At 38.7% G+C, this 19,082-nt stretch overlaps 1 pseudogene; it reads left to right on the top strand.

The window, feature by feature from the left end:
* The first annotated feature begins 5,904 nt into the window (after positions 1 to 5,904).
* LOC114039362 overlaps positions 5,905 to 19,082 on the top strand; it is a 49,014-nt pseudogene continuing 35,836 nt past the window's right edge.

The raw sequence follows: 19,082 nt of genomic DNA, 5'->3' as shown, positions 1-19,082 counted from the left end.
AATCAACGGGTACTTATTGACTCTCTACTGCCCGTTACTGTGCCAGTGACTGATACAAAGAATTCTGCGACATAGCGCCTACCTACAAGGAGTTTATAATCTAGTCAAGCCATTGGTGTTTCAGTCATATCCAACTTTTCATGACCTCCACTTGGTGGGGGTAGGGTGGTGCATTTCTTGGCAAAGATACTGGAGTGGTTTGCCATTTCCTTCTCCAGCTAATTTTACAGATGAGGAAACTGAGGCAAATGGGGTTAATTGACTTGTCCAGGGTCAGCATCTGAGGCCAGATTTGAACTCATGAAGATGAGTCTTCCTGATTCCAAGCCCAGTGTTCTGTCCGTGGTGCCACCTAGCTGCCCTTAATCTAGTCAAGACCACAGTAGTAAACAACTAGAGAGGTCATATTAGCCAATCTGATAGGTGTGAAGTGGTACCTCAGAGTTGTTTTAATTTGCTTTTTTGAATCAAGATTGATTTAGAGCATTTTTTCGTATGTTTTAGATAGCTTTGATTTCTTTGTCTGAGAACTGTGTGTTCTCCTTTGACCATTTATCGACTGGGAAATGACTTGTATTCTTATAAATTTGACTCCATTATGTACTTGAGAAGAGACTTTTATCAAAGATACTTACTGTACACTTTCCCCCCACTTTTCTACTTTCCTTCTAATTTTGGTTGCATTGGTTTTATTTGTGCAAAAACTTTTAAAATTTTATATAATCAAAATTATCCATTTTATATTTCATGATGCTGTCTATATCTTGTTTGGTCCTAAATTCTTCCCTTATCCATAGACCATAAACCATTCCATGCTCTCCTAATTTGCTTATGGTATCACCCTTTATGTCTAAATCATGTATACATTTTGACCTTATCTTGGTATAACAATGAGATATTGGTCTATACCTAGTTTCTGCCATGCTGTTTTCAAGTTTTCTTAGCAGTTTTTGTCTAATAATGAATTTTTGTCCCAAAAGCTTGGATCTTTGGCTTTATCAAACACTAGATTACTGCAGCCATTTACTACAATGTACTTTGTTCCTAATCTATTCCACTGATCTACCACCCTATTTCTCAGCCAGTAACAGATTGCTTTAATAATCATCACTTTGTAATACAGTTTGAGATTTGATACAGCTAAGCCACCTTCCTTCACATTAGCATGGGGAGAAACTTGAGGTAGAGAGACCAACCAGAAGGCTATTGCAATAGTCTGGATATGAAGTGAGCCATTATTATTCTGCTACCACCTAAATTAACGTCGTAGTTTGATAAGGAATCCCTATGGGTAGTAAGGTCTGGATCAGGTCTGGATTCATACTAGGTCACCTTTCAACCTCCACTTGACTTGTCCCCCTAAATATTTAATTTTCTCATCCTGAGCTCTATTGCAATCCAAGGGGCATGACTGAAGATTTTCTTTCTAACTAATAAAATTACTATCACTTTTTCATTAATTAATTAGATTGAGCCCCTATACCAGTTCATTAAATACTAGAAACCTAATTTCCCACTCAAACAATTTATTAACAAATGGAAACAATAATCAAATAGATATTTGTAACTATTTACAATATTTTGGCTACGTAAAATTCACAGTCAAAATCACTTCAAACCTTAAACATAACAGATGATTTCTCTTCACATGCCTAGAAACATACTTTTATCATTCCATTCACTCCAGATACTGATTAAAATATAAGTATTTTCTTCATATTTCTCCTCAAGATAAGAGTTAAAATTAATCTCTCAGGGAATAGGTTAGTCCTGTGAAATTTAGATTATTGATTGATTAATGATTAAGAGTTGGGGTTAATCACTAGAACTACTATCTATGGATCAGATTAAGATTTAATTGAATAGGTCTCAATAGTAGAGTTTGTAAGAGTTTAGGTTACCTAATTTTAAGAGCTACCATCTGGTCCTGTCTCATGAAGGAGGTAAGGAAGATGAGTGGAAGATGAATTAACCTGGCCAGATGATGTTTTGTCCAGCACTGGGTCTCTCTGTTGTTAAATGGTATCTGGCACAGGACTTTCCAGAAGATGTTCAACTTTGTGTTATCCCTGTTGCTAGAAGTTCTGGAGACCCTCTCTTGCAGGTCAGCATGATTAAACAAAATGTATAGCCCACCTTTCACTTTTCTTATAGACCAATCACAGTCTTAGTTTAGTTTGCATCACTGACCTTATGTTACCAACTGTATAAAAAGATGCTCTGTCAGATATGTCTTTGGCTACTGAAGAACCTCCTTTTATTGGCAATTGCTAACCTTACTAGTAAACGGATCATGCTTGGAGTCTTGTGCCTCAGTTTCTCTTTATTGCAGCTTTTTATTTCAATAGTCCTTTTTCTTTGTCTTCTCTTGAGGCAGTATGGTAGGGTGGAAGGAGTGCAGAATCTGGAGTCAGAAGACTTAGGTTCAAATTCCACCTCTGAAAAGTCACTACTTGTGTAGCTTTGAGCAAGTAACTGAATCTCTCCGGGCCTCAGTAATAAAATAAGGAAGGTTGGACAAGATGGTCTCTGAGGACCCTTCCAGTCCGAGGTTTAAGATTCTATGATTCCATCTCGTGTAGAGTACAGTCAGGGCTAGCCGTACCAATTCCCCCCCCCACCGCTAGCTTTTCTCTAGGGTTCATAGGCAATCTAGCGGGTATACTCTGTGATATTCTCAGGGATTACTGAATTACAGAAACTTTCTAAATGGTGTGGCCTCTTCACCCCCAGAGTAACCTAGGGAAATCTCTTCTCAAATGTGATAGCGTCTTCCCTCTTGAAATCATACTGTGAAGTTAAAGGATCAGACGCTGTTAAGGACTATGTAATTTATTAAGAGTTATCAAAAAATCTAGAAAGTGATTATAATTAAGAGGAGAGGACAAGACCAGGCTTTATAACTCCTACCACAGGACACAGTAGAAAAAAACCCCACCCAAAATAAAAATTAAAAAGAATGTAATAACTGAAATTAGATAGAATAGGAAGCTCAAATTTGGTACTCCAGAAGCTCTACATCCATGAAGAAGAAAAGTATTCTCTTCTGTAAAGCTGCAGGCTACAAAATAAATCCACAAAAATGAACAGTGGCTGTATTTAGTAATGACGATATACGGAAACAATAATAGAAAGAATGTCATTCAAAATAATCACAAAAATGCTTAAAGTTTTCAGGAGTCAATATTCCAAAACATACTCAATACCTTTATTGCTATAATTATAAAACCCTCTGTAAAGAAATAAAGGACAAGCTAGATATTTGGAAGCTCGTTAGTGCTCATGGCTGGGGCATGCCAATATAATAAAAAATGGTAGCACTATCCAAATTAATGTACAGCTTTCTTCAGAAATCCTTATGAAGTTAACTGTGGATTATAGTGTTTATATTCATGATGGGTAAGTCTTTCCACTGCTATACTAGGATGGTTTCCTACAGAGCATAGAGGCAAGTCAGCTGGACAGGTGGCTCAGTAGGACTTGCTCATGAAGGACATGGTGTCTCTCCTGGCTATGCTTGACCAGAAAAGTTACTTGGCTGGTTTTTTGCAGAACCCATTATCTGTGCTAGACATATCTATCCTGACAGGTACTACCTCGGGCAGCTGCAATACCATTGCCTCTCCTCAGAGTCAGCTGTATGTTGCTCTGCTTTTTTTTTTAGCTAGATTGCTACTGTACTTTTTCAGAAAAAGCAAAAACCTTTAGCCTATATTGACACAAACCTCTCTAGTTTGGTTCCCTCAGAAAAAGAGATGTTAGCCTTTAGTTATTCAACCAAACTTCCTGGTTCAGAATTGGGTTCCTGCAGTAAAGGATCTCATCCTAACTTATGGTGACCACCCCAGTACATTTACTAGCTTCCTATTGGTTCTTATGCAAAATGAGTGGCTAGGGGAAAAGGTACTAAGACATTCTATGTCCTTATGCAAAGTAGTTGCCTCTGCTGGCTTTTTCATATACAATTAAGTTGCTCAAAACCTTGGAATCCCTTTAGAGTGTGGAATAAACATTAGAAACATTTTGAAATCTTTTGTTTTTCTATTACCTAAATTTTCCCCTGTATTTTTTCCCCTTCCCTTTCCCCTCTCCAATTCATTCCATTTAACAAAGACTTTTTTAAAGAAAAAAATGAAGTGAAAAGATCATCAAAACAAATCTACATATCAAAAATATGAAAATATATGCAATGTTTCATGCCTGTGGACCTCCTACTTCTGCAAAAGATTGGGGGGAGTTGTATTTTCTGTATGTCTTCTTGGGACCATGTTTGTTCTTTGTAATTTTGCAACATTTCGTTTCATGCTAGTTCTGGTTGTTATTTCCATCTCCATCATTGTAGTCATCTTATATGTTGTTTTCTTGGCTCTGTTTACTTTACTTTGCATGGGTTCGTATAAATCTTCCCATGTTTCTCTGTATTTATCATAGTCATCATTTCTTTCATCATAGAAATATTCCATTATATTCACATAACACAATTTGTTCTCTTCCCCAATCAATAAGGTACCTATTTTGTTTCCAGTTTTTTGCCACCAGTTTTTTTGCTGTTATAATTTGGTGTATGTGGGGGAGGAGGGGTTAGAAAAATCAATGAATGGAATAAACATTTACATCTGAAAGAGTCTGACCTTTACATTTCATTGTCTCTCTTTGTCACTTATGACCTTCAACTTTACAAGTCTAAACATTTCACACCCCTATAGACCTAAATCCTAAAGGGGAATGAGATGCTTCCAAAGGTAACAGCTTCCCTCTCACTAGAAGTCTTCAAACAAACTTTGGATGACCACTTGTCAAGTATGAGGGTAAGTGAATTTTTTTTTAAGGACGATATTAGAGTAGGTGGCTCTTGAGGGTCCTTCTAACTGTGAGATTCTTTGATCTGAAACTTATGTGGGAAAAACCCAGTGCATTTCCTTTACTCCCGATAAAGGTTATGAAGGGTTAAATTTTGTGGGTGACTATAATAGAATAGAATAACAGAAAATAATTAGTGCTGACCCATTAGGTTGCAAAACAGAAAAAAGAGGCAATGGAGTTTATGATAAACTGCAGGATTGTAGTTTATACAGGAGACCTCTGAGAATGTCTTCAGGATAAGAAAAAGGACTATCAATATTATGTCAACTGGGAAACGATGCTTAGTAAAGAGAAGAAAAGAGAGTTGTTTGTACAAGGGTATACAAATTAGGGCCATTTAGGGGTATTCTGTAGTTTCTCTGGCTGGCCACTTGTATGTGTGTATTCAGCCTACACATATATGCATTCTGGCTACTACTTGTTACAATCAATAAACTCACTAACTTGAGATAATTTTTGCCTCCTAATTTTTACGTCCCAACAATTATAAACCTGCCCGGAGTTTCCAGTTATATTAGACATGTTAGCTGAAAAGTCACTAATACTAACAATGTTAATAATATCCCCCCTTCATTTTTAGACTGCTTTATACTTTTCAAAGCCTTTACTCAAACATTACCACACAACCCCCAGGCACGACTCGCATTTTATTGACGAAACACAGAGAGATGACGCGAAAGAATCTAAGAAGAAAAAGAGAGATAGAAGGGGAGAGAGGAAAGAGTAAGACGCTATAGTGGTTGCCATGGCTTTAATCAGTAGCCTGGTATCTGTTTCTCCTCCCTTGATCAATAGACTCTCACCCTGCACATGCTCAGTACTGTCATGCAGACAGAAGTAAGAATGAATACAAGGGCTGGGAAGGTGGGAATTAGATGCTTGTACCTACTAAGGGGGTCAAGTTCTCTCTAAACTCAAGGAGACTACAGCGTAGGAGAGACTTCTGAGAGACTGTTTGGGAAGCCCAGAGACCTCTGGGAAACGTAGTCCAGAGATGGCGCAAGCGCAGTACTTTTCAGAGCCTGCAGACTTGCGGCCGCCCCAGTCCCAGCACCGGAATCGACTACACTGAATCGATAGAGCTTGAGAGGTGAGTCCGTGTTAGCGGACCCAGTGGTCCAGTGTGTTGGGCCCCACAGCCCATCCCGTCCCCGCCTCCAGTCACGGCGGCCATTCTGACTTGAAGGAAGACCTAGGGAGGGACTGGGATCCTCACTTTAGATGTAAAGTTGGCGGGGGGGGGGGGTTCCACTGTCACCATGGTAACAGCTTTTGCCCGTGACGTCGTTCCTTGGGCTGTGTTTGGCTGGGCAGGGATGAGGAGGAGAAGGACCGGAGTAGATGGGTTTGGAGGTGGGGGAAAGGGGAGAGCAGCTCTGTAAGACCCTGCTGTTATCCCCAAGGAGAGGTCGGTCATTAGCAGTGCATTATCTCCCTGTGCCTCACAAAGGTGAGGAAATGGTCTCAGAAGCCAGTTTCTTTGAAAGCTGCATCTCTCTGAGAAGGAATTACCCATCCTTGACCCAACAGGTAGTCTTTCCCCACCCTCCCCTCATCTCTTTCACCTGCGGCAGATCAACTTTTTAATTTGAAAGTATGTAAGAAACGAGAAACCCTGTACTGCCATGAAACATGAAAACTGCCAATAGAATATAAGCTTCTTGAAGGCAGAGACTTTTTCATTTTTGTCTTCATCCCCAGTGCTAAGTATAGCCCCTGATTATTTGGAGGAAAACAAAAAGTAGTTCAGGAAAGGTGATTGGGCCGCCCAGCACTATGTGCCAGTCTCTGTGCTAAGCCTGGAGATACAAAAAAAGGCAAAACACAGCTTCTGCTCTCAAGGAGCTTGCAGGACCTGTGAGGGGGAGGCAACAAGCAAACTATGCACAATGAAGCTGTGTACAGGATAAATAGGAATAATCAACGGAGAGAAGTCACTAGAATTAAAGAGGATCAGGAAAAGGCTTCCAGTATAATAAATAATAATAGCAAACCGTTTATATAGCACCTATTCAGTGCCAGATGCTTTACAATTATTATCTCATTTGATCCTTACAACAATCCTGCCAGGTAGGTGCTGTTATTCTTCCCTTTTTACAGATGAGGAAGGTGAGGAAAATAGGTTAAGTGACTTATTCAGGGTCACACTGCAAATAAGTGTCTTAAGGCATATTTGAACTCAGGCCCAGTGCTCTCTCCAGTGTGTCTCAGGATTTTACTGGGACTTGAACCCAGGAGGCAAGGATGAAAAGGGGGAGCCTTCTGGGTATGGGAGAGGGAGTATTTTGTGAAAGAAACAAAAAGGAGGCCAGTGTCACTGGCTTGAAGACCAAGGTGGGAGAGGTAGAGGAGAGGTTTATAAGGTGTCCGAATATTGGAAAGGTGAGGACTGGGAGTGAAGGGCAGGTCATAGGCTTTAAATGCCAAGCAAAGGATTTCATATTTGATCCTGGAGGTGATAGAAAACCACTGATAGTTTATCATAAAGGGAGTGACATAGTCAGATGCACTTTAGGAAGATCACTATGACAGCTGAGTAGGGGTTGGACTAGAAAGAGGAGAGAATTATTGCAGGGAGATCAACTAGCAGGCTATTGCAAAAAAAGGTGTAAGGTAGTGAAGGCCTGTACGAGGATGGTGACAGTTTCACATGAGAGAATGGGGCCTATATGAGAGATGTTACAAAGATAAAATCAACAAACCTTAGTAACAGATTGGGTTTGGGATTGTGAGCCTGGATAACTGGGTGGATAGTGGAGCACTTGAAGAGTCATAAGGAAGTTGGGAAGAGAAGAGGATTTGGGGAGAAAAATAGTGAGGTCAGTTTTGAACATGTTGTGTCTATGGGGCATCCAGTTTGATACAGCCTTTATGATGAATGGGCTGAATAGTTCCTTTCCCTGAACCCAGAAAAACATCTGGTTAATTAGACCAATGTATCAGGTCCTTTACTAAGATGGTGGGAGTGGGAATATAAAGGAAGGGCAGATAAAGATATCCTTCATCAAGAGGACTTAGTAACTGAAATAAGGGTCTTGGGGGGAAAAGGCATATAGGAATAGAGAATGGCATGAAACAAAGGTATGAAGGCAAGTTTTAGATAACATCAAAGTTTTTGCAGCTGTGTAACTAGATAAATTGTAAGAGACAGACACTAGAAAAAGAAGTTGGCCTTGGGGGAAGAATAAATTATGTTTTGAGCATGTTTAACTTGAGACGCATCCTGCCATATTGGAAGTCAGGAATACCAGACTTCAAGTCACACCTCTGACATGTACTGGCTTTGTCACCCTGGACAAGTGACAATCTCTTGTTGCTCTAGGCAACTCCCTAAGACCTGCAGAGAAGGTGCCAACCTTCATTGGTAGAAGGAGTTCCCTCACCTGGTAGTTCTCCGTACTAATGAAATCATAGGTCCAGGTCATTTAATCTTTGTGGAATCAGGTTCTTACCTGTGAGACGCGAGTGCTATCTACTCTTTTCTTTTTCATGCATAGTAGTGAGGACTGCTGGGGTTGAGCAGGATTGTATGTCTTAGGTAGTCTGTTTCAAGACCAAATTACTCAGTTTGACAGACTTAGATAGTAAATTATTATTTTACCCACTCATGATAGAGATACCATTAATTTATAATGGGGAGGGAATGAGTACTTAAGGAGCCAGACTGAGCCCTGAAGCCTGTAAAATGGTCTAGAAACAGAACACTTGTTTGCCCATAGAGCAAAATCATGGCAAAATATAGATACTGTGTGTGTCTTGCTTATAAAGCTGCCTTTTGGAGGTTGGAGTTCTGCTAATCTGTCTAGGAAACCTGCAGGAATCCTGAGTAAGTTAAGAAAAGTATTATAGTGACATTTCCTGATTTAGCTGCTCACTTTTCTGAACACTAATGATCATTTCTTATACCTTAGAAAGACCCTTGGAGATAATCTCTTCCCAACACCTAGACCCCAGCTGGAGTGAGGCTTCTTCTGACCTATTCCATTACAGGATGTCAGCAGATTATAGCAGGACTCTTCCTCTTCAAGAACAAGAGGGACTTTGGGTAGTGAAGGTAGAAGATCAGGAGGACCATGTTTGGAAACAAGAATCCTGCTTACAAGGAAATAACCCCCCCTGTCAAGAGATCTTCCGTCAACGTTTTAGACAGTTTGCCTACCACCATACCCCTGGGCCTCGTGAGGCTCTAAGTAGACTCCGGGAACTCTGTCATCAGTGGCTGAGGCCAGAAATGCACACAAAGGAACAAATCTTAGAGCTGTTGGTTCTGGAACAGTTCCTGACCATCCTACCTGAAGAACTCCAGACTTGGGTGCAGGAACATCGTCCAGAGAGTGGAGAAGAGGCAGTGACTGTGCTGGAGGATTTGGAGAGAGAGCTTGATGAACCAGGCCAGCAGGTAAGAGGGAAATTGGTGTGATCTGTTGTGAGAAAGTGAGGACACAAAAGAATAGATAATGAAACACACTTTACTCTTTTTAGAAGAAAGGTGAGACACTATGGACATGGAGGGTTGCATATATTATCAGATAAATGGGCTTTGTCCATCAGTTTTACTTCCCTGTTTTCCTTTGTTTACTGTTGAAGGGGAAAGAGGGAAAGGAGTGATTATTGGAGAATGACGGGTATAAGAAACAAAAGATATAAATAAAACTTTTTTAAAAAAGAAAAAGAAAAATAAGAAAGCAAGGCCATGGAATCCTGGACCAGAGCAGGAGAATATGTTCATGGTAATGAGAAGAGAGTTATGCATTTTAATCCTATACTAGACATAGCTAAGGCAGTTAGGTGGTACAGTGGATGGAGGCCCTGTCTTGAAGTCAGGAGGACCTGAGTTTAAATCTGGCCTCAGATACTAATTGTGTGACCTTGGGCACATCACTTAACCCTATTTTTCCTCATCTGTAAAATGAGCTGAAGAGGGAAATCACAAACTACTCTAGTATCTTTGCTAAGAAAAACCCAAATGGGGTCACAAAGAGTCAGGCATAACTGAAACAACTAAATAACAAAAGACGTAGCCTAAAGTTATCAATTACTGTGTTGGTTTTCTCTCTAGTTTTTCCTCTATCCTATTTCCCCACCATCCTTAAGGAAAAAAATACTCTTGTTTCTTTCATCTACTCTCTGGCCTTTGGGTGAATGTTCCCTGCACTCCATTCTAAGAGATTTTAGCTTCACTTCCCATAATTAATCCAACTAAAACCAAACAGAACCCCATTATTTCCAGGTTCAGACCCATGGACATGGCCCAGGAGTGGTCTGGACGGAGATGACGCCTCCAAGAATATCAAAGGAATCACTGAATATGCAACCCATTGAAACCCAGTTCAAGTGTGAATCTAAGGAGTCTTATCCCCTACAACATGGTAAGGAGTAGCATTCTATCTGGGAGGAACGAAGAAGGAGAGAAATATTATTAGAAGCGTTAGAGGTTTCCCTCTTTTTGTCCAGGAGCTCTTTTTCCTTCTCTCTTCTGTTATTGTCTCTAATTTTCTACCTGATAGCATCCTTCCTTAGAAAGATGTGGTACTTTTTTGCTAGCAGCTCTCAGACACAAGCCAAATGGGTGCTTGAGACATAAGTCTGCAGTGGGAGCAGCGGGATAAAATGTAATGTACCTTTTAAAACTTTTTTTTTCAGTGATTCGCCATTTTCTAACCAAGATTTATCTATATCTACTCAGTTCATAACCCTATACATCTCTTCTTTCACCCCATTTGCTTCTGCCTATTTGCCTTCTGTCTCCTCTTTTTTTCCCTCTTTAGGAGTGGAGAGTTAGACTAGAAAGGTGAAGGTCATTTAGGAAAGATGAGATAAAATAGGGGGTATTGTTGCATTGTATATCAGAAATAAATATGTAATGTCAGAGGCTCAGGAATGAGAAGGAGGCCAACAACTTATTTGGGTTAAAGGGAAAGGGGATAAAAAACAAGGATAATAAAATGATAGGTATCTATTATCCCTTAGTCCTTCAAATCAGGTGAAAAAGTTGGGTAAAAACTGCCTTTGGTAATTAACTTGAGACTAGGATCTGGTAGTAATAGAAGACTTTCACTACCAGGAAAAATATGATCCAATGGATTGTTTCTCAGGCAGATTTGCAAATGGATTTTGGAATTGTGTTGGGAACATTGTGTTAGTGCAAAAGAATCAGCTAGAGAAGATACTGATTTAATTCTTGCCATTAGGGAGGATTAATTGGGGAGCTAAAGGTAGGTGGGAAACTTGGAGGGAAATCCTTGTTAAATGGTTAAATAAAAGGTCCTACAAAATTCTAAGAGAAGTAAGATAAAAATCATGGACTTTAAAAAAGCAGATTGTGCTAAGGACACTAACAGATAGTAAAAATAAAATCCAAAAGAATTTAAAAACTGATGGCTGCTTAAAAAGCTATTCCTTAAAAAGCTATAAGGCAAACTTGACTCCCGCATAAGGCTAAGGAGGTAAATATTCAAATAGTTTCCACTGAATATATTCATCAAAAGAGATCTTTCCCTGAAGAGAGGAAAGATAGGGAAGGGAGTTTAATGATAGTAGGGTAGATGATAACAGGGTAGAAAGACAGCAAAGTATAGTGGAAAAAACTGTGTGCTCAGGAAACTGAGTTCAAATCCTCCCTCTGACACTTACTGGCTCTGACCACCTCACTTCATCTTTCTGAGCTAGAATTTCATGATCTGTAATATGTAGATAATAATACTTGTAATAAACCTCATAGGGTTATTGGGAGGATCAAATGAAATTTTATATATATATATATATAAAATGCTTTGCAAACCTTAAAATACTATATAAATGTCAGTGATAATTATTATTAGAGCCTTTTCAGATGTGAATAGTTCACTGAAATGTTCCAGATAACAATAAAGGAAGAAAACTCAAACTAAAATAATGCCATTTTTGACATGGGATACCGCCAATTCACTACCAATAGCCTCTTGCTTTTCCAGTTTTAAGGATGGATTTTTCTGGTTGTTTTGTATTTTCTTTCTCTGTCTTCTATGGGACTAACAATTTATATTTTCAGTAAACCTGGGGTTAGATGTACAGTGCTTTCTGGCTTATGTGTGAATTAAACCTTGCCTTGCCATAATTAGTACTACAATGTTTTAATCACCTGAGCTGACAAACTAATAGTAGTACAAAAATGGGGAGAGAAATAAAGAGTACCTAGAAAACCTGGATATATTTATATCAACAGGGACTGCTGATATGAACTCTAGGATATTTGACAAATTCTGCCGGATTTCTAACCATTATTTTTTGAGATGTCATGGAGGACAAGGGGATAATTCTGGAAATTCCTGTATTTTAACAATGAGACATACAAAGGTATTAAGAATAAATCATACATAAATTTGTAGCTACACAGATCATAAGATACTACATAGCAAGCATTTATTAAGTGCTTACTGATAGAGAATACATTAGGCCCTGGGGGGAGATATTTTAAGAATAGTAGGGGAAGGGGCAGCTAGGTGGCACAGTGGATAGAGCATCAGCCCTAAAGTCAGGAGGACCTGAGTTCAAATACAGCCTCAGACCAAACACTTGACACGTGGGCAAGTCACTTAACCTCAGTTGCCTTAAAAAAAAAAAAGAATAGTTGGGGGATAAAATACCAATATAACCAGCTTCAATGTATAGTATTACCTCCTAAGTGAGCTCTGGTTGGGGTCTTGGGAGTAGGCGAAAGAGAAGAAGTCATTAATAACCAGGGAAATCTAGGAAGGTTTTATAGAGGAGATGACCTTGTTTTGGGAAGAGCAAATTATGCTGTATCAATTTAATTAACTGTTATGATGGAGCATGTAGACAAGAGAGAATTGATAAGTGATATCTTGAATATTGTTTTGATAGAATTACTAGGTGGATAAACAAATAGCTGGAAGACCCCACACAACATTCCTGTGTACCTGTACCTGTACATTTAGGTTCTGTAATGTTGAGGAATCAAAAGTCTATTCAGCATGTCTTCAGATGATAACAAAGGTAGGGCTGTTCATACTTCAGAAAACTGCAGTGAATTTTAAAATTATTTTGACAAAAAAAGCAATGAAATTCAATAAGGATAAGATTCCATATTTAGAGAGAAAAATACCCAATAAAACACATACATGATGGGAAAAGGACTAGGCACAAGCACAGAAGAAAAGGTGGGAATGGGGAATGCTAGGTTATAGTTGACTGCAAGCTTAATAAGTTAGCTGTGTAGGGGCAGATAGGTGGCACAGTGGATAGAGCACTGGCCCTGAAGTCAGGAAGACTTGAGTTCAAATCTAACCTCAGACCAAACACTTGACACTTACTAGCTGTGTGACCCTGGGCAAGTTACTTAACCCCAATTGCCTAAGGAAAAAAAAAATTAGCAATGTAGCACCGCTGGGAGTCAGCCTGATATTGAAATATATTAAAAGCAGGAAGACATTTACAATTTGGTAATTACTTCTCCACTTGGCTTAGTCAGCCCCTTAATAAGGAGCATTGAATCCATGTACTTTACAAAGAAACTAGAGTAAGCTCAGAAAAGAGTGACTGAAATTATTATTATGGGGATAGAAAAGAAATCTGTGAGGAAAGTACAAAAGCATTGATTTAGAATACAGTAAGGCATGACAGTATAGTAAAGTATATGAAACATTTTTATGAGGAAAATGTTAATTTCCTTTCCCCTCTTTGAGGATGCCAGAGGTTTAATTTGTAGGAGAAATTTCAGTTGAATCAAAATATCCTTCTTAGAGGGAGCTGTTTGTGGAATCTCAATCTCTGGATAACTTGATGAATAAAATTTTAAAAAAATTCTTCAAAATGATTTCAGTATTCATTTACTTGAAGGCAAAAGGCTGGATCAGATGATCTCTTGAGATCCTTTTTAGCTCAAGGATTCTGTAATTCACTGTCACCACCTTCTCCCACCTTGTCTGAGTATATACTATTTGTCTATGACCATAATTTATTACCTATACTCCTTCACCATTCTAGTTCCGTGTTCCTTTTGCCATCTAAATGGCAGCCACCAAATGCATTGCAGAAGACTTTAAGACTTCTTACATGTAAGAACACAGGGCTTTTCTTACTGCTTACTTGAGCTGTACAACAGAGAAGAGTCAGAGTAGAACAGTCCTCTGACTAATGATGGTGGCCAACTTTGATGTTTGGAAGCGGGAGCTCTTTTCAATGACTTTGAAGTCTTCAGAGTTTGCTTTGAAGGTTGTCTTTCTACAACTCCTCCAGGTTTCATTTTTGGCATCTTTGCAAACTTGCTGGATGTGAGGTGAAACTTTAGGGTTGATTTGATTTGCATTTAGTTCTGTAATTATTAATGATTTGGAGCATTCTTCCATATGGTTCTTAACAGTTCACAATTCTTTTGAGAAATGTTTGTTCATACCCTTTGACCATTTATCTTTTGGGGAATGGTATTTGGTAATATATGTGTGTATATATGTATGTGTGTATGTGTATAATGTATATATATGTGTGTGTGTGTGTATAATGTGTGTGTATATATATATATATACACACACACACACATATATATATGTATGTATGTATGGTTTGTATATCTTACATACCAGGCATTTATTAGAAAAATTTGATAAAAAGTTTTTTTTCCCTCACATTCACTACCTCCCTCCTTATCCTAGTGGCATTATTTTTTTTTGTGTGGAAGCTTTTAAGTTTCATGTAATCAATTTATCTATTTTATTTTCCATAGTTGCTTCTGTTCCTTGTTTGGTTAAGAATATATCATAAGAATATATGTATAGCCAGGAAAAGTATATAATCTGTTTCTCTTCTGATTTTTTATGGTTATGATCTCTGATACTAATGTTACATATCTATTCAGAATCCACTGTGGAAGAAGTTGAAAGGTGTTCTAATTTCTGTCATATTAGTTTCCAGTTTTCCTAGCGTGTTTTATCAAATAGTGAGTTCTTTCCTAAATATTTTGTTTGTTGGTTTATTGATCACCAGATTATTGAGTCACATTGTTTCTGATTTTCCCTTGTCTAATCTGTTCTATTAATTTACCTATTTTTTAACCAATACCAGATGATTTTGATGACTGTTGCTTATAATAGTTTAAGGTCTGCAAGTGCTGTTCCTCCCTTATTCTTACCTCTTTTCATTATTCCCAGGAGGTATTAATCTCAGAATGAGATTACATTGTTTGAGAACAGAGATTTTTTTTTTGTCTTCAACATAAGGAACAATTAACATCTCTCGTTTTCTATTTAGGTTATCAGAATAAGACAAAGAGCAAGTGGCCAACTCATGAACAGAAAATATCTGAAGTGGAATCCCTGAGGGTAACATCAGAAACATCCCAAGGATGCATAACCAAGGGACTGGATTTTGAAAAAGACTGTGAATGTGAAGGCACCTTAGAAAAATGTCATAGAAATGCCACAGGGGAGAGACCGAATGGTTCTGGTTCGCAGGAGCAAGATTTCATGCAAGTGACAGTCACTCACAGCATTATCCCCCCAGTTAAGAGAGATTTGGAGCAGAAAGAGTGTGAAAGAAGCTGTAGTTTAGGCTCAACCCTTGTTATACATCAAAGAGAAAGACTTCATAGATGCGATACATGTGGCCAAACCTTCAGACAAAATTCAGCCCTTATTCAACACCAGAGAATTCACAATGGAAGAAAATCCTTTGACTGTCATGAGTGTGGAAAAGCCTTCAGGTGGAGCTCACACCTTGTTCAACATCAGAGGATTCACACTGGAGAGAAACCTTATGGATGTAATGAATGTGGGAAAGCCTTCAGGGGGAGCTCGGATCTTATTCAGCATCGGAGAATTCACACTGGAGAGAAACCCTATGAATGCAATGAATGTGGGAAGGCTTTCAGCCAGAGTTCAAAGCTTATTAGACATCAGAGAATTCACAGTGGAGAGAAACCTTATGAATGTAATGAATGTGGGAAATCTTTCAGTCAAATCTCAGTGCTTATTAGGCATCAGAGAATACACACAGGAGAAAATCCCTATGAGTGTAGTGAGTGTGGGAAAGCTTTCAATCAGAGCTCAGCTCTTACTCAGCACCAGAGAATTCACACTGGTGAGAAACCTTATGAATGTAATGAATGTAGGAAAACCTTTAGGCATAGGTCAGGCCTTATTCAACACCAGAGAATTCACACCAGAAAGTAACCCTTTGAATGTAATGAATATAGGAATTTTTGGTGGCAGATTTATACTTTGGTTAATCCCAGAGGAGATATATTGAGTCCAAACTTAATTAAAGATAAACTTTTTGCCTTCCATGTTTGTGTTGAAGGAAAAATATTAATACTATACTCTGCATTTTAGGCACAAATCTGTCCAAAAAAAATAAAGTTTAATATATAAACATTTCTAGTTTACAGAAATGTTCAAACTGACATTGTTTGACAAACTGACATCCCCACCCCTCCATTGAACATTTTTTCAGATATGTCTCTAACCCAAGAAAATATGAGATATAATTTATAAGAATCTTAAACAAGGAAAATGTCACAATGTGTTCAAATCTAGATCAGAGGTAATATTCTTGTTTGAAAACAAGCCATTTAATCTTCTATAGGAACTACTCAATTTCTTACTTTAACACTCTCCCGAAAGACTGAATGGATCTCCCTGTGTATCAACATCGTGATCTTTCCTGAATGAAGAAGAGGGTATTTCCCTTGGCCAGTCACTTCAGGGGATGGAAAAAGCAATGAACTAACTAGTCAAGAAGAACTTCTGTTCCAAATTGGGTTTCCTCTTCTCTAATTTCCTTAGGAAAGGTCTTTTTTGTTCTTGACCTAACCCACATTCCAAGTGGGACAAGTCTGGAAAGTGTTTTTAGGTTAGAGAAGTTAGAGAAGTATTTCTTAATATTTTTAGAGAAACTGAAAGGGAAGTTTTTTAACATGCTTCTTTATGTGTTCCAAAAACAATTTTTATTAACAACCTAAATTCAAGTGTTGTTCTTCCTGAAGAGAAATATCAAAACTAGCAGAGTCCCCTCAATGCCTTCAGGCATCTTTTTAACATGACATTTTGAAGTATCTTGAACAAGGAAAATGTTACAGTATGATAAGACACAGTTTTGTTTTTATAGTGTGTTCCATCTAATAAAACAATAGTCACTTAATCTTTCTGGGAAGCCCTGCAATATTCCTCCTAAAACCACTCATCCTTGTTGACCCCTCAAGAGCTCTTTCAGCTGGTCAGAGGGGATTTGAAGTAATTAAAGTGACTTCTTCCCTCTGATCAATACCCTAATACCTTAGGAGAAGGCAGTAATCTTTTATGAAAATTTTTTTTTCATTCTAAGATTGGTTACCTTCCTTAATCCATTGTCCAGGGCCTTAGATTTTGTTCTTGACCTTTTATACACTTTCCTAAGAGATGAGTTAGAACTAAGAGGAAAGATTTTAGCGGAGGGCATTGTTTTCTGAGAAGTTTTGAATAGTGTATTAACTTCCCTTCCCTCAGGTTAATCTGGAAAGAACTTTAAATTGGCGAAATAATTATTTGATATTTCAGTTAACTAAGAAAGAAGTTTTTAATATGCTTCTACAGTAACTTTCTTTGTAGTAGGTATTCCATTGCTATGTGCATGTTAGCCCATAGGAAATGTACGAGATTTGTTTTTGTGTTAATGTAAGAGAACATGAACTGTAATATGGGGCCAAATCCATAGACCATAATTGTGTATCTGACTGTAGTACCAAGTGATGCTTCCTGTAAAAGAATGGATTTCCTCTGTGCATCGAATTCACAGGTTAGATATTTTTCATGATCCCCTGTGAGGTTGTAAGGTTGGAACCATAGTGATAGAGATTTCCTCTGAAGGAACTAAAACTGAACTTGAGAGTAGGTAGCTGCTTTCCTGTAAAAGTTTTAGAGAAATCTTCTAACCTGCTCTCTGATTTCTTCATGAAAATATCCTTGCTTTCTTTTCACCCTGTGAGGAGGATGAAATCCAAACTTGATGGAGGGAGTTGGGCACCGTAAGAGATGGCTGTAGTCCCTGTCACTGAACCCACCTCAATCCTTCCTTTGTTCCATCTTTCCTTCTGTAACCAAAAAGAAAAAAATACATGAACTATTACCAAATTTAAGGCATTTCTAAGAAGCTCATCAGTGTACAACTCTTTTGTCAGCGATGACCATGAGTAACAATACTGCTGCTTCCATTTCCTTTAAGGTTAGAGTAGCAGGAAGCCTCTCCATTTTTGTTGTTCAGTTGTTTTTCAGTTGTTTCCAATTCTTTGTGACCTTATTTTGGGTTTTCTTGGCAAAGATACTGGAATGGTTTTCCATTTCCTTCTCTACCTCATTTTATAGATAAGGAAACTGAGGCAACCAAGGTTAAGTGACTTTCCCAGAGTTATACAGCCACTAAGTGTCTGAGGCCAGATTTGAACTCAGGAATATGAGTCTTCCTGGCTCTAGGCCTGGCACTCTACCCCTTGTGCCACCTAGCTGCTCCTCTCCATTTTACCTCAGGACCATGTGATGAATTGACCAGGTTTATGGGGCAGATGTCTCCCTAGATATGAAGAAGGGCCAGGAATTCTTGCTTTTGAGCTTGTCTAAGGGTGGGAAAGGAGGAGGAAAGGATTCCTTCAGTTGCAAAATGTCTGAAATGTCTGTCTCAGACCAGTGTTGGTCTCAGGCTTCTCAGTATTGATGCAGTGGCTATAGTATTGTGTGTGGTTTGTCCTTTGTTCTTTTTTTTTAAACTTTTTTTCTTTTTTAAGCAGTTGGGGTTAAGTGACTTACCCAGGGTCACACAGCTAGTAAGTGTCAAGTGTTTGGTCTGAGGCCAGATTTGAACTCAGGTCCTCCTGATTTCAGGACCGTTGCTCTATCCACAGCGCTACATAGCTACCCCTTGTCCTTCGTTCTTGAAGAGGGGCCGTGACATTAAGGAGATGATGCCATGACTTGTAATTGACTTTAATTTGAGTGAGGGAGGGCTGTGCAAAGTCACCAGTCTCACTTTTCCTTCAGAGCCATCTGGGTCCAGTTGATCAGGATGACTGGAGACACGGCCCAGGATGCAGTGGGAGTCCTTGGCTCCTTTAAGCTAAGGCCTTTCCAGGTTCTCACTTTGAGTAAGGCAATGCCCATTCAGTGAATAGGCCTCTTTAAAAAATGAGTCAAGGGATGGCCCCTTTAATAAAAACTGGAAAGGGAAAACCCTCAGGGTTGTGGCCAAAAGAGAAACAG

The sequence above is a fragment of the Vombatus ursinus genome, unplaced genomic scaffold (genome assembly GCF_900497805.2).
Source record: "Vombatus ursinus unplaced genomic scaffold, bare-nosed wombat genome assembly UNPS02011916.1, whole genome shotgun sequence".
Classification (NCBI taxonomy): domain Eukaryota; kingdom Metazoa; phylum Chordata; class Mammalia; order Diprotodontia; family Vombatidae; genus Vombatus; species Vombatus ursinus.
This window is presented reverse-complemented; position numbering and strand designations above follow the sequence as displayed.